The sequence below is a fragment of the Scomber japonicus genome, chromosome 22 (assembly GCF_027409825.1).
Source record: "Scomber japonicus isolate fScoJap1 chromosome 22, fScoJap1.pri, whole genome shotgun sequence".
Lineage (NCBI taxonomy): Eukaryota > Metazoa > Chordata > Actinopteri > Scombriformes > Scombridae > Scomber > Scomber japonicus.
In genome coordinates, this window is record NC_070599.1 from 465001 (window position 1) to 492500 (window position 27500).

At 44.7% G+C, this 27500-nt stretch overlaps 24 non-coding genes across 24 annotated transcripts; all 24 read right to left on the reverse strand.

The window, feature by feature from the left end:
• Positions 1–41: 41 nt before the first annotated feature.
• On the reverse strand, positions 42–160 carry LOC128384443 (5S ribosomal RNA). The gene has a single exon (XR_008324185.1). It is a non-coding gene; the product is annotated as a 5S ribosomal RNA (ribosomal RNA).
• Positions 161–573: 413 nt separating this feature from the next.
• On the reverse strand, positions 574–692 carry LOC128384766 (5S ribosomal RNA). The gene has a single exon (XR_008324505.1). It is a non-coding gene; the product is annotated as a 5S ribosomal RNA (ribosomal RNA).
• Positions 693–1105: 413 nt separating this feature from the next.
• Positions 1106–1224, reverse strand: LOC128384457 (5S ribosomal RNA). Its single transcript, XR_008324197.1, has one exon. It is a non-coding gene; the product is annotated as a 5S ribosomal RNA (ribosomal RNA).
• Positions 1225–1637: 413 nt separating this feature from the next.
• On the reverse strand, positions 1638–1756 carry LOC128384767 (5S ribosomal RNA). The gene has a single exon (XR_008324506.1). It is a non-coding gene; the product is annotated as a 5S ribosomal RNA (ribosomal RNA).
• A 7484-nt stretch (positions 1757–9240) lies between these two features.
• On the reverse strand, positions 9241–9359 carry LOC128384449 (5S ribosomal RNA). Its single transcript, XR_008324190.1, has one exon. It is a non-coding gene; the product is annotated as a 5S ribosomal RNA (ribosomal RNA).
• An 878-nt stretch (positions 9360–10237) lies between these two features.
• LOC128384450 (5S ribosomal RNA) lies at positions 10238–10356 on the reverse strand. The gene has a single exon (XR_008324191.1). It is a non-coding gene; the product is annotated as a 5S ribosomal RNA (ribosomal RNA).
• Positions 10357–11252: 896 nt separating this feature from the next.
• LOC128384667 (5S ribosomal RNA) lies at positions 11253–11371 on the reverse strand. Its single transcript, XR_008324406.1, has one exon. It is a non-coding gene; the product is annotated as a 5S ribosomal RNA (ribosomal RNA).
• A 413-nt stretch (positions 11372–11784) lies between these two features.
• Positions 11785–11903, reverse strand: LOC128384451 (5S ribosomal RNA). Its single transcript, XR_008324193.1, has one exon. It is a non-coding gene; the product is annotated as a 5S ribosomal RNA (ribosomal RNA).
• A 412-nt stretch (positions 11904–12315) lies between these two features.
• Positions 12316–12434, reverse strand: LOC128384797 (5S ribosomal RNA). The gene has a single exon (XR_008324535.1). It is a non-coding gene; the product is annotated as a 5S ribosomal RNA (ribosomal RNA).
• A 414-nt stretch (positions 12435–12848) lies between these two features.
• Positions 12849–12967, reverse strand: LOC128384454 (5S ribosomal RNA). The gene has a single exon (XR_008324194.1). It is a non-coding gene; the product is annotated as a 5S ribosomal RNA (ribosomal RNA).
• Positions 12968–13365: 398 nt separating this feature from the next.
• LOC128384455 (5S ribosomal RNA) lies at positions 13366–13484 on the reverse strand. The gene has a single exon (XR_008324195.1). It is a non-coding gene; the product is annotated as a 5S ribosomal RNA (ribosomal RNA).
• A 413-nt stretch (positions 13485–13897) lies between these two features.
• LOC128384760 (5S ribosomal RNA) lies at positions 13898–14016 on the reverse strand. The gene has a single exon (XR_008324498.1). It is a non-coding gene; the product is annotated as a 5S ribosomal RNA (ribosomal RNA).
• Positions 14017–14428: 412 nt separating this feature from the next.
• LOC128384810 (5S ribosomal RNA) lies at positions 14429–14547 on the reverse strand. Its single transcript, XR_008324548.1, has one exon. It is a non-coding gene; the product is annotated as a 5S ribosomal RNA (ribosomal RNA).
• A 414-nt stretch (positions 14548–14961) lies between these two features.
• LOC128384627 (5S ribosomal RNA) lies at positions 14962–15080 on the reverse strand. The gene has a single exon (XR_008324365.1). It is a non-coding gene; the product is annotated as a 5S ribosomal RNA (ribosomal RNA).
• A 411-nt stretch (positions 15081–15491) lies between these two features.
• LOC128384798 (5S ribosomal RNA) lies at positions 15492–15610 on the reverse strand. Its single transcript, XR_008324536.1, has one exon. It is a non-coding gene; the product is annotated as a 5S ribosomal RNA (ribosomal RNA).
• Positions 15611–16024: 414 nt separating this feature from the next.
• LOC128384456 (5S ribosomal RNA) lies at positions 16025–16143 on the reverse strand. The gene has a single exon (XR_008324196.1). It is a non-coding gene; the product is annotated as a 5S ribosomal RNA (ribosomal RNA).
• A 412-nt stretch (positions 16144–16555) lies between these two features.
• On the reverse strand, positions 16556–16674 carry LOC128384458 (5S ribosomal RNA). The gene has a single exon (XR_008324198.1). It is a non-coding gene; the product is annotated as a 5S ribosomal RNA (ribosomal RNA).
• A 413-nt stretch (positions 16675–17087) lies between these two features.
• On the reverse strand, positions 17088–17206 carry LOC128384650 (5S ribosomal RNA). The gene has a single exon (XR_008324388.1). It is a non-coding gene; the product is annotated as a 5S ribosomal RNA (ribosomal RNA).
• Positions 17207–17619: 413 nt separating this feature from the next.
• LOC128384460 (5S ribosomal RNA) lies at positions 17620–17738 on the reverse strand. The gene has a single exon (XR_008324199.1). It is a non-coding gene; the product is annotated as a 5S ribosomal RNA (ribosomal RNA).
• Positions 17739–18151: 413 nt separating this feature from the next.
• LOC128384461 (5S ribosomal RNA) lies at positions 18152–18270 on the reverse strand. The gene has a single exon (XR_008324200.1). It is a non-coding gene; the product is annotated as a 5S ribosomal RNA (ribosomal RNA).
• A 414-nt stretch (positions 18271–18684) lies between these two features.
• Positions 18685–18803, reverse strand: LOC128384595 (5S ribosomal RNA). The gene has a single exon (XR_008324334.1). It is a non-coding gene; the product is annotated as a 5S ribosomal RNA (ribosomal RNA).
• A 413-nt stretch (positions 18804–19216) lies between these two features.
• On the reverse strand, positions 19217–19335 carry LOC128384730 (5S ribosomal RNA). Its single transcript, XR_008324469.1, has one exon. It is a non-coding gene; the product is annotated as a 5S ribosomal RNA (ribosomal RNA).
• Positions 19336–26673: 7338 nt separating this feature from the next.
• LOC128384462 (5S ribosomal RNA) lies at positions 26674–26792 on the reverse strand. Its single transcript, XR_008324201.1, has one exon. It is a non-coding gene; the product is annotated as a 5S ribosomal RNA (ribosomal RNA).
• Positions 26793–27205: 413 nt separating this feature from the next.
• LOC128384651 (5S ribosomal RNA) lies at positions 27206–27324 on the reverse strand. Its single transcript, XR_008324389.1, has one exon. It is a non-coding gene; the product is annotated as a 5S ribosomal RNA (ribosomal RNA).
• Positions 27325–27500: the final 176 nt, after the last annotated feature.

Genomic DNA, 27500 nt, shown 5'->3' on the forward strand with positions numbered 1-27500 from the left:
GCAACAGCGCCCTCCTTTGGTGACAGCTGAGAGGGAAAAAAAGCTTACAGCACCTGGTATTCCCAGGCGGTCTCCCATCCAAGTACTAACCAGGCCCTACCCTGCTTAGCTTCCGAGATCAGACGAGATCGGGCGTGTTCAGGGTGGTATGGCCGTAAGCGATGAAACAGGCCGCAGAAAGCCCATTTAAACATGCTGTGACACCACTGACAGTTGCTCACACCAGCTGAGTGGCGGATAATGGTGTCTCAGCCATCAAACACATGCTATCCTTTGACAGTACTTTGATAGGAATAGTTTTTTTTTTTCTGCGGAGAAACACACAGCTGGAAGGACTGCAACCTTGTTTCTCAGGCCATTTGTGTACATGCGGGATGATTGCAGGCTTTTTACAGGCTGTAACAGTGAGAACTGGAACCCTAAAAACTACTTGGAAAGTGAGGCGTCTCAGTGCCACCTCTCTGGCGTGCATTCAGACACAGCTGGAATGATTGCAGCTTTTGTTCCTCAAAGCCCTGTGTGCGGTGATGGAGCAACAGCGCCCTCCTTTGGTGACAGCTGAGAGGGAAAAAAAGCTTACAGCACCTGGTATTCCCAGGCGGTCTCCCATCCAAGTACTAACCAGGCCCGACCCTGCTCAGCTTCCGAGATCAGACGAGATCGGGCTTGTTCAGGGTGGTATGGCCGTAAGCGACGAAACAGGCCGCAGAAAGCCCATTTAAACATGCTGTGACACCACTGACAGTTGCTCACACCAGCTGAGTGGCGGATAATGGTGTCTCAGCCATCAAACACATGCTATCCTTTAACAGTACTTTGATAGGAATAGTTGTTTTTTTTCTGCGGAGAAACACACAGCTGGAAGGACTGCAACCTTGTTTCTCAGGCCATTTGTGTACATGCGGGATGATTGCAGGCTTTTTACAGGCTGTAACAGTGAGAACTGGAACCCTAAAAACTACTTGGAAAGTGAGGCGTCTCAGTGCCACCTCTCTGGCGTGCATTCAGACACAGCTGGAATGATTGCAGCTTTTGTTCCTCAAAGCCCTGTGTGCGGTGATGGAGCAACAGCGCCCTCCTTTGGTGACAGCTGAGAGGGAAAAAAAGCTTACAGCACCTGGTATTCCCAGGCGGTCTCCCATCCAAGTACTAACCAGGCCCTACCCTGCTTAGCTTCCGAGATCAGACGAGATCGGGCGTGTTCAGGGTGGTATGGCCGTAAGCGATGAAACAGGCCGCAGAAAGCCCATTTAAACATGCTGTGACACCACTGACAGTTGCTCACACCAGCTGAGTGGCGGATAATGGTGTCTCAGCCATCAAACACATGCTATCCTTTGACAGTACTTTGATAGGAATAGTTTTTTTTTTTCTGCGGAGAAACACACAGCTGGAAGGACTGCAACCTTGTTTCTCAGGCCATTTGTGTACATGCGGGATGATTGCAGGCTTTTTACAGGCTGTAACAGTGAGAACTGGAACCCTAAAAACTACTTGGAAAGTGAGGCGTCTCAGTGCCACCTCTCTGGCGTGCATTCAGACACAGCTGGAATGATTGCAGCTTTTGTTCCTCAAAGCCCTGTGTGCGGTGATGGAGCAACAGCGCCCTCCTTTGGTGACAGCTGAGAGGGAAAAAAAGCTTACAGCACCTGGTATTCCCAGGCGGTCTCCCATCCAAGTACTAACCAGGCCCGACCCTGCTCAGCTTCCGAGATCAGACGAGATCGGGCTTGTTCAGGGTGGTATGGCCGTAAGCGACGAAACAGGCCGCAGAAAGCCCATTTAAACATGCTGTGACACCACTGACAGTTGCTCACACCAGCTGAGTGGCGGATAATGGTGTCTCAGCCATCAAACACATGCTATCCTTTAACAGTACTTTGATAGGAATAGTTGTTTTTTTTCTGCGGAGAAACACACAGCTGGAAGGACTGCAACCTTGTTTCTCAGGCCATTTGTGTACATGCGGGATGATTGCAGGCTTTTTACAGGCTGTAACAGTGAGAACTGGAACCCTAAAAACTACTTGGAAAGTGAGGCGTCTCAGTGCCACCTCTCTGGCGTGCATTCAGACACAGCTGGAATGATTGCAGCTTTTGTTCCTCAAAGCCCTGTGTGCGGTGATGGAGCAACAGCGCCCTCCTTTGGTGACAGCTGAGAGGGAAAAAAAGCTTACAGCACCTGGTATTCCCAGGCGGTCTCCCATCCAAGTACTAACCAGGCCCGACCCTGCTTAGCTTCCGAGATCAGACGAGATCGGGCGTGTTTTTTTTTTTGTCTTTTATTATGAAAATATATTTGTTTTTTAAAATATATTTTTGATTTACAATATTCTCACATCAAATGTTACAAAAATCCACCTTTACAGTCACACATTACATACAAAACAACCCAAAACAAACAAAACAAAACAAAAACCATTTAGTTCACAAACCCTGCTACCTTCCTCTATCAAAATTGCCCCAACATTACAATATATCAACATTTGTCCTAGTAACTGGCCATAACAGCTCCCTTTTACAAGATCCACACTGTTATGGCACTCTATACTATATAGAATAGGTCACACATCACACACAAACCCCAAACCAAACAAATAAATTAAAGATAAACTATTTACAAACCTTGCTACCTTCATCTATCCAAATTACCCCAGAAATTACAATATATTAACATTCATCCCAGTAACTGGCCATAACAGCTCCCTCTTGCAAGATCCACACTGTTATGGCACTCTATACTTATCAAATAAAGTCACTTATCACACACAAACCCCAAAACAAAACAAAAACAAAAACAAAACAAAAAAATGAATAAATAAAAAGGAGAAAAAAAATAAAAATAAATTATTTACAGACATCATTTCTTCTATCAAATTACCCAATATAACATTATTGCTTTTAGACATTTATTTGAAGGATTACCCTCTACCAGTGCCACTCAATTTCACCCTTATGTTTGTAAGTGAAGAGACTACTGTGTTCAGTGAAGAGCTTAGTGAAGTTCACAGCGCTGTGCATCATTTAATCTGAGTCTGTACTATGCTTTTGAAGATTGACCAGACAGAAATGAGCCTATTTTCATAATGTGCTATATTACGTCTTGATTTAATAGCCCATCTAGCGTGACTCAATAGGAACCTGCACAGCTCTGTGTTCTTCACCCTGCTCTTCTCCCAAATACCAAATAAAACAAAAATTTCCCATGAATCCCTATCATCCCAGATTAATCCCAGTTTTTTGATCAGACAACATTTCAACCTGCCAAAAAACTCACCCAGTTCATTACATCTTACATACATATGCACTACATTTTCAGCTTCTAACCCACACACATCACACTCTCTGTCGACCCCCCTGTCCAACTGGTGCAGGATCACATTAGTGTAAATTTTGTTATGTCTTAATTTGAAATCATGATCTGCTGCTTCAATGCTATTCCCTTTAATTTTCCATGTCTCCCAGATTTTGTCCCCATCTAATGTAGGATACATCCTGCTCCAGTAGGACAAGGAGGCCGGTCTCTGTGCCACCTTCATTACAACACGTTCATAGATTTGTTTGCACTTTATCACACTAAAATCTCTGATTTCTTCACCAAGAAAAAATGTTAAATCAGGAAACCTACTACTCCTGTCTCTTCTCGTGTCTGATTTGATTTTTGATTTCCATGATTGTGGAATACTTTCTTGAATTACTTTGTAATAATTGTCCACAGTTGCATATTTTACATCATAATCTATTTCTTTTACACTATCATATACTGCCTGCGTGGGTAGAAACCCAGGTATCACCTCGTACATTATATCTTTTAGTTGAACTATTTTTGCCTGTATCATCTTTGCATTATACAACAATTGATCTCCTCTTTTAACACATTTGTTTAGAAAAATAGGTAATTCTTTTATCATGCTCACAGAGCTAGCCCCATAGTGTATGTGTTCTAAGAACTCTCCCTGAGCTGACAGGACCTCCCTATAAAAATGTGGGAGTGCTGCCATCATGGATGTCTTCAGTTTCATCAGTAACACATAATCCCCTATATTTAATATCTTATTCAGAAAATACCTCATTAAATTTTTCCAGCCATAGTCAGTGTTGTCACAGAGATATTTCGTAACTAACTTGATTCTAAAAGCTTTTTTCCTACTTTCTATATCTAACAGTTTTAGACCCCCCTCATTATATTTGTTTATTAATGTTTTCCTAGCTATTTTACTAATTGTGCTTCCCCAAATGAATTTAGTGCTTATTTCATGTAATCTATTCAATACCCACAAGGGTAAGTCTAATACGTCTAACACGTAATTCAGTTTAGAATAAACCAGACTATTTAACACCACTACTTTCCCATTGAGTTTTAAATCTCTCATCCTCCACCATGTTAATATCACTTCTATGTTGTTTAGTATTTTTGTCCAGGTTTCATCTCTTGCCATCACATTATCAACTCCTATATATGTTCCTAGTATTTTCACATGTTTTGGTTGTATTTTCAGTTTCATGCTGGTTTGTGCAGGGCTGACCATGTTAATAAATAGTACTTCTGATTTAATGATATTTATCCGGGAGCCTGATGCTCTACCGAACATGTTCACTAGCTCGATTGCCCTATTCACACTCTCCATATCTTTTAACATCAAGGTTGTATCATCCGCAAATTGCTGGATGACACACACCCCCCCCCCCCAGGTAAATCAATCCCTTTAACATGATTGTCACATTTCAATAACACACTTAAAGGCTCCACTACAATAGAATATAACAGTGAAGACATGGGACACCCCTGTCTTACTGACCTATTTAGTTTGAATTCATCAGTTAAGACACCGTTCACTTTGACTCTCCCTGTCGCTGTACTATATAATAGTTTTAACCAATTTGTAAATTTTTCTCCAAATCCCATTTTCTGTAATACTTTAAACATGAAATCATGCTCCACCCTGTCAAAAGCTTTGTTAAAATCTAACGAAACCAAAATCCCTTCCCTCCCTGTTATTTTTAAATATTCTATTGTGTCTCTAATAGTATGGATTATGTCTGGTGCCCCCCTCCCTGGAATACTGTATGCCTGTGTCGGTGCTATAATACTATGCATGACTGTTTTAACTCTATTTGCAAACACCTTCATCAAAATCTTATAATCTACATTTAAAAGAGTAATAGGCCTATAGTTGGCCAGATCTGTTTTATCCCCCTTTTTAAAAATCAGGGTGATTACACCTTCTGCCATCGTCTTTCCTATTCTTTCAGTCTTTATCATTTCATTATATACTTTCAATAGAATCGGCTTAAGCACACTGGCAAAAACCTTATAAAAATTAGCCGTCAGCCCATCACTGCCCGGACTCTTATTAGTTGTTAAATTTTTTATAGCTTCCTCTATTTCCTCTACTCTGAGTTCCTGATCACATAACTCTCTATCTCCTTCAGCTAACTCCACTTTTAATTTGTCTAATACCTCCGATGTTATTTTATCATCTGACCCTTCTGATGTAAACAGATTTACATAAAATTCATGCACATTTTCTATAATATTTGATAATTTTGACGTTACTTCCCCACCTTTAATTTTTAACTCATGTATATAGCATTGTTCTTGTTTTCTCCTTTCTAAGTTTAAAAAGAAGCTGGTACTTTTTTCTCCCTCCACTGCATATTGTGCTCTACTTCGTATTATAGCTCCTTCACATTTTTTCCTTCCCAATTCTTTTAGATCTTCATACAGAGCGCCCAGCCTGTCTTCATCACCAATGTCTTGCATATTTATTTTATCAATCTCAGCTATAATTTTCCTTTCCTTTTGTGATTCTTTCAATCTCAATTTCTTTGCAAAATTAATGCTTTTCTGTTTAATTTCCCCTTTTAGATTTTCCCACTCTTCTATGATATTGTTTATGAAAACAGGCTGTGCACTCTTCTTCATAATTAAATTATGTATGACATTCACATAAGATTCACATTCCAATAATTTCGCATTTAGATGCCACAAGCCCCCTCCCCTTCCTTTTCTCAAATCCCCCATTGTAACAGTTAAAAATGCATGATCACTTATACAATTTATCTCATAGTAAGCAGAGTGCACATTTATAAGTTGATCTTCTCTCACAAGACATAAATCAATTCTGCTTCTATTTATTTTCCCTTCAACTTGCTGTATTCTGGAATATGTCCTCATTACTGAATTTTCTATTCTCCACACATCACACCATCTCTCCTTTAACATCCAATCCCTTAATATAGCCCTGGAAGTGTCTGTTTTCAGCGGACCCATCACATTACTATCTAATGTATTTAGTTTTACATTAAAATCCCCCATGACGATGTCAGTAGATTGTCCATGATGTTGCATGTCCTTGAAGAAAACTGAACGTTCACCTTCCACATTCGGGGCATATATATTCAATAGTTCATAAGTCCGTTTATTTATTGTAAATTTGATTCTTATCCACCTCCCTTTTCTATCACAATTCACTAAAGTTGCATCTATATCACAGTTCTTTTTATTTATTAATATACTTACTCCTCTTGCTATGTTTGTCCCATAACAAGAGAAAATTTCTCCACTCCACAATTTCTTCATTATTATCTCTGTTGCTGCATCCCAATGAGTCTCTTGTAGGCAAATGATATCAGCTTTGCACAATCTAATCAGTTTATCAAATTTGGCAGTGCTTCTCAGTCCATTTGCATTTAAGGATGCTAGCTGTAGAGTCATTTATGAAGAAAGAAAAAAGATATTCCCTGTCATATATATGTCCTTCATCATTTTTTATGTCCTTTTTTATTTTTCCTCCCTCTAGTCCCTCTCTGAGGCAAAGCCTCTTCAGTTATGTTTTTTCCTCCCCCTTTAATTACATCCTCAGGTCTTACCCCTTTTGATGTGCTCAGCTTTCCCTCTGAGAGCGAGTTTCCCCCACCGTCGCTGCTGCGGAGGACACTCCTGCTGCGTCCCCTTCTGCTCCCGCTGTCCTCCGGCTCCGCACCTCCTCTCCTCTCCGTCACCTCACTCTTTTCCTTCAGCATCTGTGTTTCCTTGGTCGCGTTGACATTGTCGCTGCTGCTCTTCTTTACGCCAACAGCCTCCATCTCTTCCTCTGACTCTCTCCTCTCCTCCTCGTCCGTCTCCATCTCGCTTGATGCTTCTTCCTTCTCGCTTCCTTCCTCCTCCACGTCCTCCTCCACTTCCTCCTCCTCTTCCTCCACCATCTCTCTCTTCTCCGTTGCCACTGCCGTCATATCGGCGCACTCCCGTGCATAATGTCCTTGTTTTTTACAGCGATAACAACAAAACTCCGGGCACTCTCGTAAAATATGTCCCGGTTGTAAACATAACCTGCACACTTTTGCCTGCTGGTCATGCAACACACGAAAATATTCCGAACCCTCCAGGGTGTCAAATTTCGTGCTGTAGGGCAGGGATGAGACAGACTCTGGAAATTTCACCTTTAGGAAACGAGTCCCGTCAAAGATCTCCGTCCCTGCCCATTTCCTCCTGCGAATGTTAGATGCCGGCTCCACTCCCCACTGACTCAACTTGTCTCTTATTTCATCGTCCGTAATGTAGAGTGGCAAGTTTAAAAAAGACACCACTCTTATGTTTCTGATCAGCTCCGTAGCCACGATGCGTGAGTTTTTTATTTTGAAGCCGTCCAACAGTCTTTCCTTTCCTTTTGTGTTACTCATGGTGAGCTCCCAGCGCTTCCCATTTTTTGTTCTGCACCCCAACACTCTCCCGCATGTGAGCTCCACCGCTTTCAGGAGGTCAATCATTGTAACAATATCATCCCCCTCGATGTCAACATTAATCACAAGGTCTTTTGCAATATTGTTACTCCTGACCTCTTTCATTTTCCCCTCCTCTCTGTCCTCTCCCCTCCTCCGCGCTGCTCCTCCATCGAGTCCTCCATGCTGCAGAGTCTCCCCTGCTCTCCCCACTCTGCTGCTCATCAAATTCTCCTTCCCTGCTCGTCTCTCCACTCCTCAGTCGGCTCCACTCTCTCCGACCTCCAGCACTCCCTCTCTCCTCTCTCCACCTGCCACGGTTGGACGGGAGTCCCTCCGCGCTACCTCTCCATTATCCGCCATTACCACACTCTTTGTCTTTTCCATAGCTTGGGTCATAACCGAGTTATCCGTCCTTAATATTTTTTTTGGAGCCAGAAGACTGTCCCCCTGGCAGCATATGCTGCTGGGGGAGTCAGTAACTTCTTTTATCTCAGATGTTCTTCTTTTTCTTTTGTAATTCAACGACGCTGTGTCCTCTCCTCTCTCTCTCACCATGTGCTTCAAGCTGCTACCAGGAAGTGAACCGGAAGTGGGCGTGTTCAGGGTGGTATGGCCGTAAGCGATGAAACAGGCTGCAGAAAGCCCATTTAAAGCTACGCCAGGGCCCGTTATACCCGTCCGTGTCACTGAAGGAAGTAAACATTGAATTTTTCACACATTCTATTCACTGTAGACATAATACACGTCACATATAGGACACCATCAGCCACATATACCTAATCTTTACACTTTATACCACATCATTCCTACCTACAATGCATACAAATTCTAATTGATATCTCACATATTTACTGTACACTACCTATTTGCCCCTATTACAATTATTTCTAAAGCACAAAAATCCTCCATTCAGCCAAGTGTGCAAAGGAAAACACTTAATATGAAAACACATTCATAATATACTCTCTCTCTGTGTTTGTGTGTGTGTGTGTGTGTGTGTGTGTGTGTGTGTAGCTCGGGGATTGATTTGGGATATCACAAAAGTGCACACCTGGTTCTCTTATCAAATCTTTTTTATGTAAAGCCTGTTTTATAAGCGACAAAACAGGCTGCAGAAAGCCCATTTAAACATGCTGTGACACCACTGACAGTTCCTCACACCATCTGAGTGGCGGATAATGGTGTCTCAGCCATCAAATACGTGCTATCCTTTAACATTACTTTCATAGGAATTGTTTTTTTCTGTGGAGAAAAACACACAGCCGGAAGGACTGCAACCTTGTTTCTCAGGCTATTTGTGTACACGCGCTTATAAGATGATTGCAGGCTTTTTACAGGCTGTAACAGTGAGAACTGGAACCCTAAAAACTACTCGGAAAGTGAGGCGTCTCAGTGCCACCTCTCTGGCGTGCATACAGACACAGCTGGAATGATTGCAGCTTTTGTTCCACAAAGCCCTGTGTGCGGTGATGGAGCAACAGCGCCCTCCTTTGGTGACAGCTGAGAGAAAAAAAGCTTACAGCACCTGGTATTCCCAGGCGGTCTCCCATCCAAGTACTAACCAGGCCCGACCCTGCTTAGCTTCCGAGATCAGACGAGATCGGGCGTGTTCAGGGTGGTATGGCCGTAAGCGATGAAGCAGGCTGCAGAAAGCCCATTTAAAGCTACGCCAGGGCCCGTTATACCCGTCCGTGTCACTGAAGGAAGTAAACATTGAATTTTTCACACATTCTATTCACTGTAGACATAATACACGTCACATATAGGACACCATCAGCCACATATACCTAATCTTTACACTTTATACCACATCATTCCTACCTACAATGCATACAAATTCTAATTGATATCTCACATATTTACTGTACACTACCTATTTGCCCCTATTACAATTATTTCTAAAGCACAAAAATCCTCCATTCAGCCAAGTGCGCAAAGGAAAACACTTAATATGAAAACACATTCATAATATACTCTCTCTCTGTGTGTGTGTGTGTGTGTGTGTGTGTAGCTCGGGGATTGATTTGGGATATCACAAAAGTGCACACCTGGTTCTCTTATCAAATCTTTTTTATGTAAAGCCTGTTTTATAAGCGACAAAACAGGCTGCAGAAAGCCCATTTAAACATGCTGTGACACCACTGACAGTTCCTCACACCATCTGAGTGGCGGATAATGGTGTCTCAGCCATCAAATACGTGCTATCCTTTAACATTACTTTCATAGGAATTGTTTTTTTCTGTGGAGAAAAACACACAGCCGGAAGGACTGCAACCTTGTTTCTCAGGCTATTTGTGTACACGCGCTTATAAGATGATTGCAGGCTTTTTACAGGCTGTAACAGTGAGAACTGGAACCCTAAAAACTACTCGGAAAGTGAGGCGTCTCAGTGCCACCTCTCTGGCGTGCATACAGACACAGCTGGAATGATTGCAGCTTTTGTTCCTCAAAGCCCTGTGTGCGGTGATGGAGCAACAGCGCCCTCCTTTGGTGACAGCTGAGAGAAAAAAAGCTTACAGCACCTGGTATTCCCAGGCGGTCTCCCATCCAAGTACTAACCAGGCCCGACCCTGCTTAGCTTCCGAGATCAGACGAGATCGGGCGTGTTCAGGGTGGTATGGCCGTAAGCGATGAAGCAGGCTGCAGAAAGCCCATTTAAAGCTACGCCAGGGCCCGTTATACCCGTCCGTGTCACTGAAGGAAGTAAACATTGAATTTTTCACACATTCTATTCACTGTAGACATAATACACGTCACATATAGGACACCATCAGCCACATATACCTAATCTTTACACTTTATACCACATCATTCCTACCTACAATGCATACAAATTCTAATTGATATCTCACATATTTACTGTACACTACCTATTTGCCCCTATTACAATTATTTCTAAAGCACAAAAATCCTCCATTCAGCCAAGTGTGCAAAGGAAAACACTTAATATGAAAACACATTCATAATATACTCTCTCTCTGTGTGTGTGTGTGTGTGTGTGTGTGTGTGTGTGTGTGTGTGTGTGTGTAGCTCGGGGATTGATTTGGGATATCACAAAAGTGCACACCTGGTTCTCTTATCAAATCTTTTTTATGTAAAGCCTGTTTTATAAGCGACAAAACAGGCTGCAGAAAGCCCATTTAAACATGCTGTGACACCACTGACAGTTCCTCACACCATCTGAGTGGCGGATAATGGTGTCTCAGCCATCAAACACATGCTATCCTTTAACAGTACTTTGATAGGAATAGTTTTTTTTTTCTGCGGAGAAACACACAGCTGGAAGGACTGCAACCTTGTTTCTCAGGCCATTTGTGTACATGCGGGATGATTGCAGGCTTTTTACAGGCTGTAACAGTGAGAACTGGAACCCTAAAAACTACTTGGAAAGTGAGGCGTCTCAGTGCCACCTCTCTGGCGTGCATTCAGACACAGCTGGAATGATTGCAGCTTTTGTTCCTCAAAGCCCTGTGTGCGGTGATGGAGCAACAGCGCCCTCCTTTGGTGACAGCTGAGAGGAAAAAAATCTTACAGCACCTGGTATTCCCAGGCGGTCTCCCATCCAAGTACTAACCAGGCCCGACCCTGCTTAGCTTCCGAGATCAGACGAGATCGGGCGTGTTCAGGGTGGTATGGCCGTAAGCGACGAAACAGGCCGCAGAAAGCCCATTTAAACATGCTGTGACACCACTGACAGTTGCTCACACCAGCTGAGTGGCGGATAATGGTGTCTCAGCCATCAAACACATGCTATCCTTTAACAGTACTTTGATAGGAATAGTTGTTTTTTTTCTGCGGAGAAACACACAGCTGGAAGGACTGCAACCTTGTTTCTCAGGCCATTTGTGTACATGCGGGATGATTGCAGGCTTTTTACAGGCTGTAACAGTGAGAACTGGAACCCTAAAAACTACTTGGAAAGTGAGGCGTCTCAGTGCCACCTCTCTGGCGTGCATTCAGACACAGCTGGAATGATTGCAGCTTTTGTTCCTCAAAGCCCTGTGTGCGGTGATGGAGCAACAGCGCCCTCCTTTGGTGACAGCTGAGAGGGAAAAAAAGCTTACAGCACCTGGTATTCCCAGGCGGTCTCCCATCCAAGTACTAACCAGGCCCGACCCTGCTTAGCTTCCGAGATCAGACGAGATCGGGCGTGTTCAGGGTGGTATGGCCGTAAGCGACGAAACAGGCCGCAGAAAGCCCATTTAAACATGATGTGACACCACTGACAGTTGCTCACACCAGCTGAGTGGCGGATAATGGTGTCTCAGACATCAAACACATGCTATCCTTTAACAGTACTTTGATAGGAATAGTTGTTTTTTTTCTGCGGAGAAACACACAGCTGGAAGGACTGCAACCTTGTTTCTCAGGCCATTTGTGTACATGCGGGATGATTGCAGGCTTTTTACAGGCTGTAACAGTGAGAACTGGAACCCTAAAAACTACTTGGAAAGTGAGGCGTCTCAGTGCCACCTCTCTGGCGTGCATTCAGACACAGCTGGAATGATTGCAGCTTTTGTTCCTCAAAGCCCTGTGTGCGGTGATGGAGCAACAGCGCCCTCCTTTGGTGACAGCTGAGAGGGAAAAAATCTTACAGCACCTGGTATTCCCAGGCGGTCTCCCATCCAAGTACTAACCAGGCCCGACCCTGCTTAGCTTCCGAGATCAGACGAGTTCGGGCTTGTTCAGGGTGGTATGGCCGTATGAAGGGGAAACAGGCCGCAGAAAGCCCATTTAAACATGCTGTGACACCACTGACAGTTGTTCACACCAGCTGAGTGGCGGATAATGGTGTCTCAGCCATCAAACACATGCTATCCTTTAACAGTACTTTGATAGGAATAGTTTTTTTTTTTCTGCGGAGAAACACACAGCTGGAAGGACTGCAACCTTGTTTCTCAGGCCATTTGTGTACATGCGGGATGATTGCAGGCTTTTTACAGGCTGTAACAGTGAGAACTGGAACCCTAAAAACTACTTGGAAAGTGAGGCATCTCAGTGCCACCTCTCTGGCGTGCATTCAGACACAGCTGGAATGATTGCAGCTTTTGTTCCTCAAAGCCCTGTGTGCGGTGATGGAGCAACAGCGCACTCCTTTGGTGACAGCTGAGAGGGAAAAAAAGCTTACAGCACCTGGTATTCCCAGGCGGTCTCCCATCCAAGTACTAACCAGGCCCGACCCTGCTTAGCTTCCGAGATCAGACGAGATCGGGCGTGTTCAGGGTGGTATGGCCGTAAGCGACGAAACAAGCCGCAGAAAGCCCATTTAAACATGCCGTGACACCACTGACAGTTGCTCACACCAGCTGAGTGGCGGATAATGGTGTCTCAGCCATCAAACACATGCTATCCTTTAACAGTACTTTGATAGGAATAGTTGTTTTTTTTCTGCGGAGAAACACACAGCTGGAAGGACTGCAACCTTGTTTCTCAGGCCATTTGTGTACATGCGGGATGATTGCAGGCTTTTTACAGGCTGTAACAGTGAGAACTGGGACCCAAAAAACTACTTGGAAAGTGAGGCGTCTCAGTGCCACCTCTCTGGCGTGCATTCAGACACAGCTGGAATGATTGCAGCTTTTTTGTGCGGTGATGGAGCAACAGCGCCCTCCTTTGGTGACAGCTGAGAGGGAAAAAAAGCTTACAGCACCTGGTATTCCCAGGCGGTCTCCCATCCAAGTACTAACCAGGCCCGACCCTGCTTAGCTTCCGAGATCAGACGAGATCGGGCGTGTTCAGGGTGGTATGGCCGTAAGCGACGAAACAGGCCGCAGAAAGCCCATTTAAACATGCTGTGACACCACTGACAGTTGCTCACACCAGCTGAGTGGCGGATAATGGTGTCTCAGCCATCAAACACATGCTATCCTTTAACAGTACTTTGATAGGAATAGTTGTTTTTTTTCTGCGGAGAAACACACAGCTGGAAGGACTGCAACCTTGTTTCTCAGGCCATTTGTGTACATGCGGGATGATTGCAGGCTTTTTACAGGCTGTAACAGTGAGAACTGGAACCCTAAAAACTACTTGGAAAGTGAGGCGTCTCAGTGCCACCTCTCTGGCGTGCATTCAGACACAGCTGGAATGATTGCAGCTTTTGTTCCTCAAAGCCCTGTGTGCGGTGATGGAGCAACAGCGCACTCCTTTGGTGACAGCTGAGAGGGAAAAAGAGCTTACAGCATCTGGTATTCCCAGGCGGTCTCCCATCCAAGTACTAACCAGGCCCGACCCTGCTTAGCTTCCGAGATCAGACGAGATCGGGCGTGTTCAGGGTGGTATAACCGTAAGCGACGAAACAAGCCGCAGAAAGCCCATTTAAACATGCTGTGACACCACTGACAGTTGCTCACACCAGCTGAGTGGCGGATAATGGTGTCTCAGCCATCAAACACATGCTATCCTTTAACAGTACTTTGATAGGAATAGTTGTTTTTTTTCTGCGGAGAAACACACAGCTGGAAGGACTGCAACCTTGTTTCTCAGGCCATTTGTGTACATGCGGGATGATTGCAGGCTTTTTACAGGCTGTAACAGTGAGAACTGGAACCCTAAAAACTACTTGGAAAGTGAGGCGTCTCAGTGCCACCTCTCTGGCGTGCATTCAGACACAGCTGGAATGATTGCAGCTTTTGTTCCTCAAAGCCCTGTGTGCGGTGATGGAGCAACAGCGCCCTCCTTTGGTGACAGCTGAGAGGGAAAAAATCTTACAGCACCTGGTATTCCCAGACGGTCTCCCATCCAAGTACTAACCAGGCCCGACCCTGCTTAGCTTCCGAGATCAGACGAGTTCGGGCTTGTTCAGGGTGGTATGGCCGTATGAAGGGGAAACAGGCCGCAGAAAGCCCATTTAAACATGCTGTGACACCACTGACAGTTGCTCACACCAGCTGAGTGGCGGATAATGGTGTCTCAGCCATCAAACACATGCTATCCTTTAACAGTACTTTGATAGGAATAGTTGTTTTTTTTCTGCGGAGAAACACACAGCTGGAAGGACTGCAACCTTGTTTCTCAGGCCATTTGTGTACATGCGGGATGATTGCAGGCTTTTTACAGGCTGTAACAGTGAGAACTGGAACCCTAAAAACTACTTGGAAAGTGAGGCGTCTCAGTGCCACCTCTCTGGCGTGCATTCAGACACAGCTGGAATGATTGCAGCTTTTGTTCCTCAAAGCCCTGTGTGCGGTGATGGAGCAACAGCGCCCTCCTTTGGTGACAGCTGAGAGGGAAAAAAAGCTTACAGCACCTGGTATTCCCAGGCGGTCTCCCATCCAAGTACCAACCAGGCCCGACCCTGCTTAGCTTCCGAGATCAGACGAGATCGGGCGTGTTCAGGGTGGTATGGCCGTAAGCGACGAAACAGGCCGCAGAAAGCCCATTTAAACATGCTGTGACACCACTGACAGTTGCTCACACCAGCTGAGTGGCGGATAATGGTGTCTCAGCCATCAAACACATGCTATCCTTTAACAGTACTTTGATAGGAATAGTTGTTTTTTTTCTGCGGAGAAACACACAGCTGGAAGGACTGCAACCTTGTTCTCAGGCCATTTGTGTACATGCGGGATGATTGCAGGCTTTTTACAGGCTGTAACAGTGAGAACTGGAACCCTAAAAACTACTTGGAAAGTGAGGCGTCTCAGTGCCACCTCTCTGGCGTGCATTCAGACACAGCTGGAATGATTGCAGCTTTTGTTCCTCAAAGCCCTGTGTGCGGTGATGGAGCAACAGCGCCCTCCTTTGGTGACAGCTGAGAGGGAAAAAATCTTACAGCACCTGGTATTCCCAGGCGGTCTCCCATCCAAGTACTAACCAGGCCCGACCCTGCTTAGCTTCCGAGATCAGACGAGTTCGGGCTTGTTCAGGGTGGTATGGCCGTATGAAGGGGAAACAGGCCGCAGAAAGCCCATTTAAACATGCTGTGACACCACTGACAGTTGTTCACACCAGCTGAGTGGCGGATAATGGTGTCTCAGCCATCAAACACATGCTATCCTTTAACAGTACTTTGATAGGAATAGTTGTTTTTTTTCTGCGGAGAAACACACAGCTGGAAGGACTGCAACCTTGTTTCTCAGGCCATTTGTGTACATGCGGGATGATTGCAGGCTTTTTACAGGCTGTAACAGTGAGAACTGGAACCCTAAAAACTACTTGGAAAGTGAGGCGTCTCAGTGCCACCTCTCTGGCGTGCATTCAGACACAGCTGGAATGATTGCAGCTTTTGTTCCTCAAAGCCCTGTGTGCGGTGATGGAGCAACAGCGCCCTCCTTTGGTGACAGCTGAGAGGGAAAAAAAGCTTACAGCACCTGGTATTCCCAGGCGGTCTCCCATCCAAGTACTAACCAGGCCCGACCCTGCTTAGCTTCCGAGATCAGACGAGATCGGGCGTGTTCAGGGTGGTATGGCCGTAAGCGACGAAACAGGCCGCAGAAAGCCCATTTAAACATGCTGTGACACCACTGACAGTTGCTCACACCAGCTGAGTGGCGGATAATGGTGTCTCAGCCATCAAACACATGCTATCCTTTAACAGTACTTTGATAGGAATAGTTGTTTTTTTCTGCGGAGAAACACACAGCTGGAAGGACTGCAACCTTGTTTCTCAGGCCATTTGTGTACATGCGGGATGATTGCAGGCTTTTTACAGGCTGTAACAGTGAGAACTGGAACCCTAAAAACTACTTGGAAAGTGAGGCGTCTCAGTGCCACCTCTCTGGCGTGCATTCAGACACAGCTGGAATGATTGCAGCTTTTGTTCCTCAAAGCCCTGTGTGCGGTGATGGAGCAACAGCGCCCTCCTTTGGTGACAGCTGAGAGGGAAAAAAAGCTTACAGCACCTGGTATTCCCAGGCGGTCTCCCATCCAAGTACTAACCAGGCCCGACCCTGCTTAGCTTCCGAGATCAGACGAGATCGGGCGTGTTCAGGGTGGTATGGCCGTAAGCGACGAAACAGGCCGCAGAAAGCCCATTTAAACATGCTGTGACACCACTGACAGTTGCTCACACCAGCTGAGTGGCGGATAATGGTGTCTCAGCCATCAAACACATGCTATCCTTTAACAGTACTTTGATAGGAATAGTTGTTTTTTTTCTGCGGAGAAACACACAGCTGGAAGGACTGCAACCTTGTTTCTCAGGCCATTTGTGTACATGCGGGATGATTGCAGGCTTTTTACAGGCTGTAACAGTGAGAACTGGAACCCTAAAAACTACTTGGAAAGTGAGGCGTCTCAGTGCCACCTCTCTGGCGTTAATTCAGACACAGCTGGAATGATTGCAGCTTTTGTTCCTCAAAGCCCTGTGTGCGGTGATGGAGCAACAGCGCCCTCCTTTGGTGACAGCTGAGAGGGAAAAAAAGTTTACAGCACCTGGTATTCCCAGGCGGTCTCCCATCCAAGTACTAACCAGGCCCGACCCTGCTTAGCTTCCGAGATCAGACGAGATCGGGCGTGTTCAGGGTGGTATGGCCGTAAGCGACGAAACAGGCCGCAGAAAGCCCATTTAAACATGCTGTGACACCACTGACAGTTGCTCACACCAGCTGAGTGGCGGATAATGGTGTCTCAGCCATCAAACACATGCTATCCTTTAACAGTACTTTGATAGGAATAGTTGTTTTTTTTCTGCGGAGAAACACACAGCTGGAAGGACTGCAACCTTGTTTCTCAGGCCATTTGTGTACATGCGGGATGATTGCAGGCTTTTTACAGGCTGTAACAGTGAGAACTGGAACCCAAAAAACTACTTGGAAAGTGAGGCGTCTCAGTGCCACCTCTCTGGCGTGCATTCAGACACAGCTGGAATGATTGCAGCTTTTGTTCCTCAAAGCCCTGTGTGCGGTGATGGAGCAACAGCGCCCTCCTTTGGTGACAGCTGAGAGGGAAAAAAAGCTTACAGCACCTGGTATTCCCAGGCGGTCTCCCATCCAAGTACTAACCAGGCCCGACCCTGCTTAGCTTCCGAGATCAGACGAGATCGGGCGTGTTCAGGGTGGTATGGCCGTAAGCGACGAAACAGGCCGCAGAAAGCCCATTTAAACATGCTGTGACACCACTGACAGTTGCTCACACCAGCTGAGTGGCGGATAATGGTGTCTCAGCCATCAAACACATGCTATCCTTTAACAGTACTTTGATAGGAATAGTTGTTTTTTTTCTGCGGAGAAACACACAGCTGGAAGGACTGCAACCTTGTTTCTCAGGCCATTTGTGTACATGCGGGATGATTGCAGGCTTTTTACAGGCTGTAACAGTGAGAACTGGAACCCTAAAAACTACTTGGAAAGTGAGGCGTCTCAGTGCCACCTCTCTGGCGTGCATTCAGACACAGCTGGAATGATTGCAGCTTTTGTTCCTCAAAGCCCTGTGTGCGGTGATGGAGCAACAGCGCCCTCCTTTGGTGACAGCTGAGAGGGAAAAAAAGCTTACAGCACCTGGTATTCCCAGGCGGTCTCCCATCCAAGTACTAACCAGGCCCGACCCTGCTTAGCTTCCGAGATCAGACGAGATCGGGCGTGTTCAGGGTGGTATGGCCGTAAGCGACGAAACAGGCCGCAGAAAGCCCATTTAAACATGCTGTGACACCACTGACAGTTGCTCACACCAGCTGAGTGGCGGATAATGGTGTCTCAGCCATTAAACACATGCTATCCTTTAACAGTACTTTGATAGGAATAGTTGTTTTTTTTTCTGCGGAGAAACACACAGCTGGAAGGACTGCAACCTTGTTTCTCAGGCCATTTGTGTACATGCGGGATGATTGCAGGCTTTTTACAGGCTGTAACAGTGAGAACTGGAACCCAAAAAACTACTTGGAAAGTGAGGCGTCTCAGTGCCACCTCTCTGGCGTGCATTCAGACACAGCTGGAATGATTGCAGCTTTTGTTCCTCAAAGCCCTGTGTGCGGTGATGGAGCAACAGCGCCCTCCTTTGGTGACAGCTGAGAGGGAAAAAAAGCTTACAGCACCTGGTATTCCCAGGCGGTCTCCCATCCAAGTACTAACCAGGCCCGACCCTGCTTAGCTTCCGAGATCAGACGAGATCGGGCGTGTTCAGGGTGGTGTGGCCGTAAGCTACGAAACAGGCCGCAGAAAGCCCATTTAAACATGCTGTGACACCACTGACAGTTGCTCACACCAGCTGAGTGGCGGATAATGGTGTCTCAGCCATCAAACACATGCTATCCTTTAACAGTACTTTGATAGGAATAGTTGTTTTTTTTCTGCGGAGAAACACACAGCTGGAAGGACTGCAGCCTTGTTTCTCAGGCCATTTGTGTACATGCGGGATGATTGCAGGCTTTTTACAGGCTGTAACAGTGAGAACTGGAACCCTAAAAACTACTTGGAAAGTGAGGCGTCTCAGTGCCACCTCTCTGGCGTGCATTCAGACACAGCTGGAATGATTGCAGCTTTTGTTCCTCAAAGCCCTGTGTGCGGTGATGGAGCAACAGCGCCCTCCTTTGGTGACAGCTGAGAGGGAAAAAAAGCTTACAGCACCTGGTATTCCCAGGCGGTCTCTCATCCAAGTACTAACCAGGCCCGACCCTGCTTAGCTTCCGAGATCAGACGAGATCGGGCGTGTTCAGGGTGGTATGGCCGTAAGCGACGAAACAGGCCGCAGAAAGCCCATTTAAACATGCTGTGACACCACTGACAGTTGCTCACACCAGCTGAGTGGCGGATAATGGTGTCTCAGCCATCAAACACATGCTATCCTTTAACAGTACTTTGATAGGAATAGTTGTTTTTTTTTCTGCGGAGAAACACACAGCTGGAAGGACTGCAACCTTGTTTCTCAGGCCATTTGTGTACATGCGGGATGATTGCAGGCTTTTTACAGGCTGTAACAGTGAGAACTGGAACCCTAAAAACTACTTGGAAAGTGAGGCGTCTCAGTGCCACCTCTCTGGCGTGCATTCAGACACAGCTGGAATGATTGCAGCTTTTGTTCCTCAAAGCCCTGTGTGCGGTGATGGAGCAACAGCGCCCTCCTTTGGTGACAGCTGAGAGGGAAAAAAAGCTTACAGCACCTGGTATTCCCAGGCGGTCTCCCATCCAAGTACTAACCAGGCCCGACCCTGCTTAGCTTCCGAGATCAGACGAGATCGGGCGTGTTTTTTTTTTTTTATCTTTTATTATCAAAAATATATCATGATCTTATTTTATATACATTCCAGCTGACAAAACAAACATAAAAACCAACATTAAAGACATGAAACACCCCCTTTAACTAAACAAAAATACACATAGCCACAATAACACTATGTGCCAAAAGAAATACTAACAAATAAATCACATTCTCAATTTACATACATTCACTCTGACAAGGCAAACATAAAAACCAACATTAAAGACATGAAACACCCCCTTTAACTAAACAAAAATACACATAGCCACAATAACACTATGTGCCAAAAGAAATACTAAAAAAAAATAAATCACATTCTCAATTTACATACATACAAGCTGACAAGACAAACATACAAACCAACATTAAAGACATGAAACACCCCCTTTAACCAAACAAAAAGACACATAGCCACAATAACACTATGTGCCAAAAGAAATACTAAAAAAAAAAAAAATCACATTCTCAATTTGCATACATTCAATCTGACAAGACAAACATAAAAACCAACATTAAAGACATGAAACACCCCCTTTAACTAAACAAAAAGACACATAGCCACCATAACACTATGTGTCAAAATAATAATAATAAAACTAATAATAATAATCATATAGATGACCAAATAAAAGAAACAATACAAAAAATAGATGTAGACAATAACTACCCCAACATAAAACCCCTAAGACATACATTTTTCCCTTCCATTACTTTTACATAATTATTGTGACTGTTGAACTGCTGATGAAAAGTGTCTTGGTCTGCTAGAAATATGGTCCTGAGGTGAGCTGTGAATGTGTTCTGAAAATATCTTGTAACATTTATTGTTTTGTTGTCAAATAATTGGTGATTCCGTCTTGTCCATAAAGATTTTCTGCCGAATGCTAGGATGGAGTTGATGAGTGTATTGTTCCTGTTTGTGTGTTTTCCTGTGATTCCAAATGTCCAAGCCCATGACCAATCTGTATCAGTGTGTGTTGTGAAGTTGCAGTGAGTCTCTAATATGGTCCTGATGTATGACTGAAACTGTTTTGATTCTGTGCATGTGTTGAAGATATGTTCCAAGTCCTCTGATTCTTTATTGCAAACGGTGCATGTTCTTGAATATTTTTCTTTGTTGATCTGATGTAATATAATCCCTGTGTAAATCCTTCTGTGTCGAATGTTAAAATCCATGTTTATTGTATTGTTGTCCATAATTGGTATGTCCAGGTTTGACCATATAGATGAGATGTCCATGTTAGGGTATTTTTCCTTCCAGTATTTCTCTGCTGTGGGGGGCCTTTTGATGAGATGTATTAATGACCGGTACCAGGTTCTTGTATTTATTTCCTTTATGTCCTTTTGCTTGAGTTGTAGCTGGGGAAGGGCGGCTCTGGTATCTTTCTCTTTCTCCTTCAACATGCTCCGCCACGTAGGGTCAAGAGCCTGTTCAAACTTTCCTTTAAGTTTTATTATATTTCCTTTCCTATAACTAACATTTTTTCCTTTTAGTTTTCCACAAATTAAATCTATGTTAAACTCACCCCTCCCATCGATTATATCTCCCACCCTGGTCAAACCAGCAGCCCGCATAGGACCGCTGGTTAGAACCCTCCCCCCGCACAAAAAAAATGGACTGTCAAGGAAAGGTAACTGCAGCACATGCTCTTTATTCCTGCACTTGGGCCAGAGGTGGGGCAGAATTTTGCCCCATGCCTCTAGTACCTCCTGGTAGAAGCCAGGTAGGCGGCTCCTGGCTTTTCCGGGGAGGAGGGCGCACAGGTTGTACGCGTCTCTCTCCCCGTACTCAGCCAGATAGCTCGCCATCCAGTCCTCCCAGGGGTACTGCCGGTCCGAATCAAGAAAATTCTTAACAATTTTGATCCTAAGTGCGTCTCTTTTGGCACCGATGTCAATTAGTCCTAAACCCCCCTCCCTTTTTTTAGCAATTAACACTCTGTGAGCAATCGAATTTCCCTTTCCCCTCCAGAGGAAGGAGGAGATTGCTGCTGTCAGCGCTTTTAGAGCCCATTGCGGCAGCTCACAGGTTCCCAAAATGTGGTTAATTTTTGACAGTATCAAAGCATTAACTACAATTACCTTTCCTTTCAGTGTTAACCCTCTTGCTCGCCATAAATTTAAACTACTCTGCACTTTCCCTATCATTTCCCTCCACCCTCTGTCCCTAGCCTCACTCTCATTCTCTCCTATATATACACCCAGTATTTTCCTACACCCCGTGTTTTCCCCAAATCCCCATTTATTTACATAGTCTTCCACCTTTCCAATTATACCTATCTCAGATTTAGTTATGTTTATTTTTGCTCCTGATGCCATGCTGTAAGTTTTGAAGTGTTCCATGATTTTGTCTATGCCTTTCCCTGATTTGATTGTTATTGTAATGTCGTCTGCGTATTGTGTTATTTTGATAGAACTGTTTGTGGGTGTTTTTATTCCTACTATTTCCTTGTCTTTAATTATTGCTTGAGCTAACGGTTCTGCCACTATGCTATATAATAGCGCTGATAATGGGCAGCCTTGCCTCACTGATCTTTTTATTGGGAAACTGTCTGTTATTGTACCATTGCATTTTATTACACTTTTTGCATTATTGTAAAGAAGCTGTATCCAATTTATAAAATCTTGCCCATAACCTAATTCTGCTAAAACCTTGAATAAAAACTTGTGTTCTACTCTGTCGAAAGCTTTTTCCAAATCTATTGTTAACAGAAGGCCCCCCTGTACTGTCATCCCTCTTACTGTATCTCTTATTGTAGCAATTGAATCTTGGATGTCCCTGTTTGGTATACTGTATGCTTGATTTGGACTGATTATCTGATCTAGAGTCTGTTTTAATCTATTAGCCAATGTTTTGGAAAGTATCTTGTAATCTGTGTTTAGCAGGCTTATTGGTCTATAGTTGGATATTTCGTTTCTGTCACCTTTGTTCTTGTATATTACTGTTATCATACCTGTGGTGAATGATTTGGGTGTTTCTTGTTGTTTTTGCATTGTATGGTAGAGGTCGAGTAACAGGGGGGCCATCTGTTCACTAAATTTGATATAGAAGTCAGCCGTTAGACCGTCACTCCCAGGACTTTTATTTTTGTTTAAGTTTTTGATTGCATATTCAATTTCTTCCTTTGTTAATTTGCTGTCACACCACACTTTATCCTCTATATCTATCTTTTTATCTAAGTAGGTTAATATTTCTTCAGTTTTCTCTATATCACTTCCCTCCTCCTTAAATAAGTTTATATAATAGTCTTTTATAATTTCTAGTATTTTTATTTTGTCTTTATGGATGTTGTTATCTTGGTCTTTAAGTTCTTCTATTACAGTTTTGTTCTGTTTTTGTTTTTCCAACCCCAAAAAAAACGCAGTGCACCTTTCACCCTCCACCAAATTTTGGAACCTGCACCTTATTGCTGCTCCTTTACATTTTTTCTTTTCTATGCTGTGTAATTGGTTTTTGTAACATTCGTACATTTCACAGCTTCTATTTTTTTGATTATCTAATAATATGACTTCTTCTTCTAGCTGCTTTCTAATATTCTGTTCTTCTTGTTTTTCTTTCCATCTTTTCTCTTTGCTATAATTAATACTCACTTTTTTAATTCTTTCTTTTATATTATCCCATCTTTCTATATAATTATTATCTATTTGCATTTCTGTTTTTGCATAACTAAGTACTTTTTTGATTTTTTTAATATATACCGGGTCTGTTAGAAGGCTGGAGTTGAGGCACCAGGTGCCTCCTCCCTTGATCCCTCCTTCAGCACCCAGTTGGCAAATGACAGTGGCATGATCGCTCCAGGAATTGTAACTGTAATGTATGTTGTTAATTTGCTTCACTGTGTCAGCTGCAGCCAAACACAGGTCAATCCTAGATTGTCTAAGTCTCCCTTTGACCACCTGTCTCCTCGAGAATTCTCTTTTAAATTTGTTTTGTATCCTCCATATATCTATTAAGTTGTGACTATCCATTAAATCATAAAGAGCTGTTCTACTTATGTCATTTTTATATACATTATTTATTGAAATATCTGATTTGGTTAATACTGTATTAAAATCACCTATTATTATAGTTCTATTGTTTATCCATCTTCCTAATTTGTTAAACAAACCCTTCCTTTCCTTCTCACAGTTATCGGCATATAGGTTAATTAGTCTATACGTGCTATTATTTACTTCGATATCTATAATTAATATTCTACCTTTATCGTCTTTATAAATTACTTTACTGTTCTTTACGTTATTACTATTTATTAGGGTTGCTATACCGCAGGATTTATTAGTGCCGTTATTATAATATATTTCCCCTTTATATATTTTAGTTGCTGCCTCAAGGCTGCTTTTATCCCACCTCGTCTCTTGGAGGCAGAGGATGTCGCAGCTCGGACTGGACAGTATCGCATTCATCCTGTCACAAGTGCGGAGCCCGTTGACATTGAGAGAGTGCAGCAACAACATGATTAATGGAAAAGAAAGGATTGTTACAAATTACGCTTAATCATCATTTTCCTTTATCTTTTTTCCTTCTTTTACTGATCGATGATTTATTAGAGGTGTGCTGCTTCCTAAGATTTTTAATGGTGGTGAAGTCCATCTCGGAGTCACTGTCTGATCTGCCCAAACGGCGGAGGACCATGGTGGTTGCCGAGGCCGGCTCTCTGGGGGGTGCGGCTGCCACAGGCTGCAGGTCACTCGGGGTTTCCCCCACTTCCATTGAGTCTGAGGCTTGAGATGGCTCTGGCCTCTCCACGAGCCCATTGCCGCCTCTGCCCCTTACTCCCTGGTGTAGGCCTGAGTCTATGCTCAGACCATCCATACTTGAGCCAATTTCCACATTTAGGCTCTGTGCAGCATTAGTAGGACTCAGAGCCCCCCCCTGAGAGAGAGCCTCTCTGCCAGCTCCGCCCGTGGTGCCGCTGCCCCCCACTCCGGCCTCCTCTCCTTCCTCCTCCTCCTCCTCACTCATGTCCTCCGCTTCACTGTAAAGCTCCTCCGATCCGGACTCCACCACCGCTTCAGATTCACTATAGTTACAATTACATTCATTTACTGGGTTCCAGCACACCTCACATTTTTTAATCTTTTTCTGTTGGTTGCTGCACTCCCTAGCATAATGCCCCTGTACTCCACACTTGTGACAGGAAAAATCAGGACAATCCCTCAGGATGTGCCCAGGCTGAAGACACATCCTGCAAACCTTCGCTTGTCTGTCATGGATTACTCTAAAATATTCTGGTCCCATAGCTGTTTCAAACCTTGCAGAGTATGGCAGTGATTGTACTTTCTCAGTGAATTTTACTTTAAGGAAACGTGTACCATCTGCTATCTGAGTGCCCGGCCACATCCGCCTCCTAATGGCGGATGCAGCCGAGACACCCCACCCTTCTAACTTTTGTAATATTTCTTCGTCTGAGATGTAAGCTGGCAGATTTAAAAAAGACACCATCAATTCATCATTACATAACTCTTTTACAAAAATATTACAGTTCCCTATTTTAAAACCATCTAGGAGCCGCTCCTTCCCTTTGACATGAGACATCGTGATCTCATAACTCCTGGCACCGGTCGCTCTGCACGCTATAAGCCCCCCACACAGAGCTCTGATGGCCCGCATTAACTCAAGGACCGGAACCTCCTCTTGCCCAGTAACCTCCAAGCTTACCGTTAGCTCTCTGTTGTATGCCGTCTTAGCCCCCTCTTTCGCTGTCTCCTGTTTCTGCTCTCTCTCTCCAGCTGTTTTCGTCGCTCTCTCTCCCTCTTTTTCCGCTCCGGCGCTCGCTGCTCGCTCGCCCCCCGACATGCCTTTCTCCTTCTCTGCCGCCGCTCCTGGAGCTCCTTTTCTCTCGGGCCTTCTCAGGCCTTCTCTCCCAGCCTCCCTCGATGTATCTCGAGCCCCAGGAGCTCTCGGGCCGGTCCCGTTCCGCGGCGCACGGCCGGTATCCTTCGCTTGCTGCGCTCTCTCTCCTCTCTCTCCCGCCAACATGACGGAGGCAGCCACTTCCGTATTTTCTTTACTATTATTCCTCCTCTTACTCCTTTGCTCTTTAGATTTCACCAGCTCCCATTCATTATCTTCCTCTCCCATTGCTGCTTGCTTTGTATTAAGTCCGTGATCCGTTTTCGTAGCCGTTTTATCCATCGCCGTGTTCGTTGACATGTTATACACCATGAAAAAAAGAAATAACGGAAAAAACCTCCCCCGAACAGTAAAAACTGTCGGGGGGAAAAAGTCCACACACAAAACTAACTAAGGATGCACGGAAAATAATAGGATAATAAAGGAAAAGAAAGAAACATATGAAATAAATCAAAACAGAGGTCCGCGATCCTCTCTGCTCCAGCTGGTTTGCTTCTGGCTGCCTCCACTGCGCGCGCATACGTGTTCAGGGGGTGTGGCCGTAAGCGACGAAACAGGCCGCAGAAAGCCCATTTAAACATGCTGTGACACCACTGACAGTTGCTCACACCAGCTGAGTGGTGGATAATGGTGTCTCAGCCATCAAACACATGCTATCCTTTAACAGTACTTTGATAGGAATAGTTGTTTTTTTTCTGCGGAGAAACACACAGCTGGAAGGACTGCAACCTTGTTTCTCAGGCCATTTATGTACATGCGGGATGATTGCAGGCTTTTTACAGGCTGTAACAGTGAGAACTGGAACCCTAAAAACTACTTGGAAAGTGAGGCGTCTCAGTGCCACCTCTCTGGCGTGCATTCAGACACAGCTGGAATGATTGCAGCTTTTGTTCCTCAAAGCCCTGTGTGCGGTGATGGAGCAACAGCGCCCTCCTTTGGTGACAGCTGAGAGGGAAAAAAAGCTTACAGCACCTGGTATTCCCAGGCGGTCTCCCATCCAAGTACTAACCAGGCCCGACCCTGCTTAGCTTCCGAGATCAGACGAGATCGGGCGTGTTCAGGGTGGTATGGCCGTAAGCGACGAAACAGGCCGCAGAAAGCCCATTTAAACATGCTGTGACACCACTGACAGTTGCTCACACCAGCTGAGTGGCGGATAATGGTGTCTCAGCCATCAAACACATGCTATCCTTTAACAGTACTTTGATAGGAATAGTTGTTTTTTTTCTGCGGAGAAACACACAGCTGGAAGGACTGCAACCTTGTTTCTCAGGCCATTTGTGTACATGCGGGATGATTGCAGGCTTTTTACAGGCTGTAACAGTGAGAACTGGAACCCTAAAAACTACTTGGAAAGTGAGGCGTCTCAGTGCCACCTCTCTGGCGTTAATTCAGACACAGCTGGAATGATTGCAGCTTTTGTTCCTCAAAGCCCTGTGTGCGGTGATGGAGTAACAGCGCCCTCCTTTGGTGACAGCTGAGAGGGAAAAAAAGTTTACAGCACCTGGTATTCCCAGGCGGTCTCCCATCCAAGTACTAACCAGGCCCGACCCTGCTTAGCTTCCGAGATCAGACGAGATCGGGCGTGTTCAGGGTGGTATGGCCGTAAGCGACGAAACAGGCCGCAGAAAGCCCATTTAAACATGCTGTGACACCACTGACAGTTGCTCACACCAGCTGAGTGGCGGATAATGGTGTCTCAGCCATCAAACACATGCTATCCTTTAACAGTACTTTGATAGGAATAGTTGTTTTTTTTCTGCGGAGAAACACACAGCTGGAAGGAC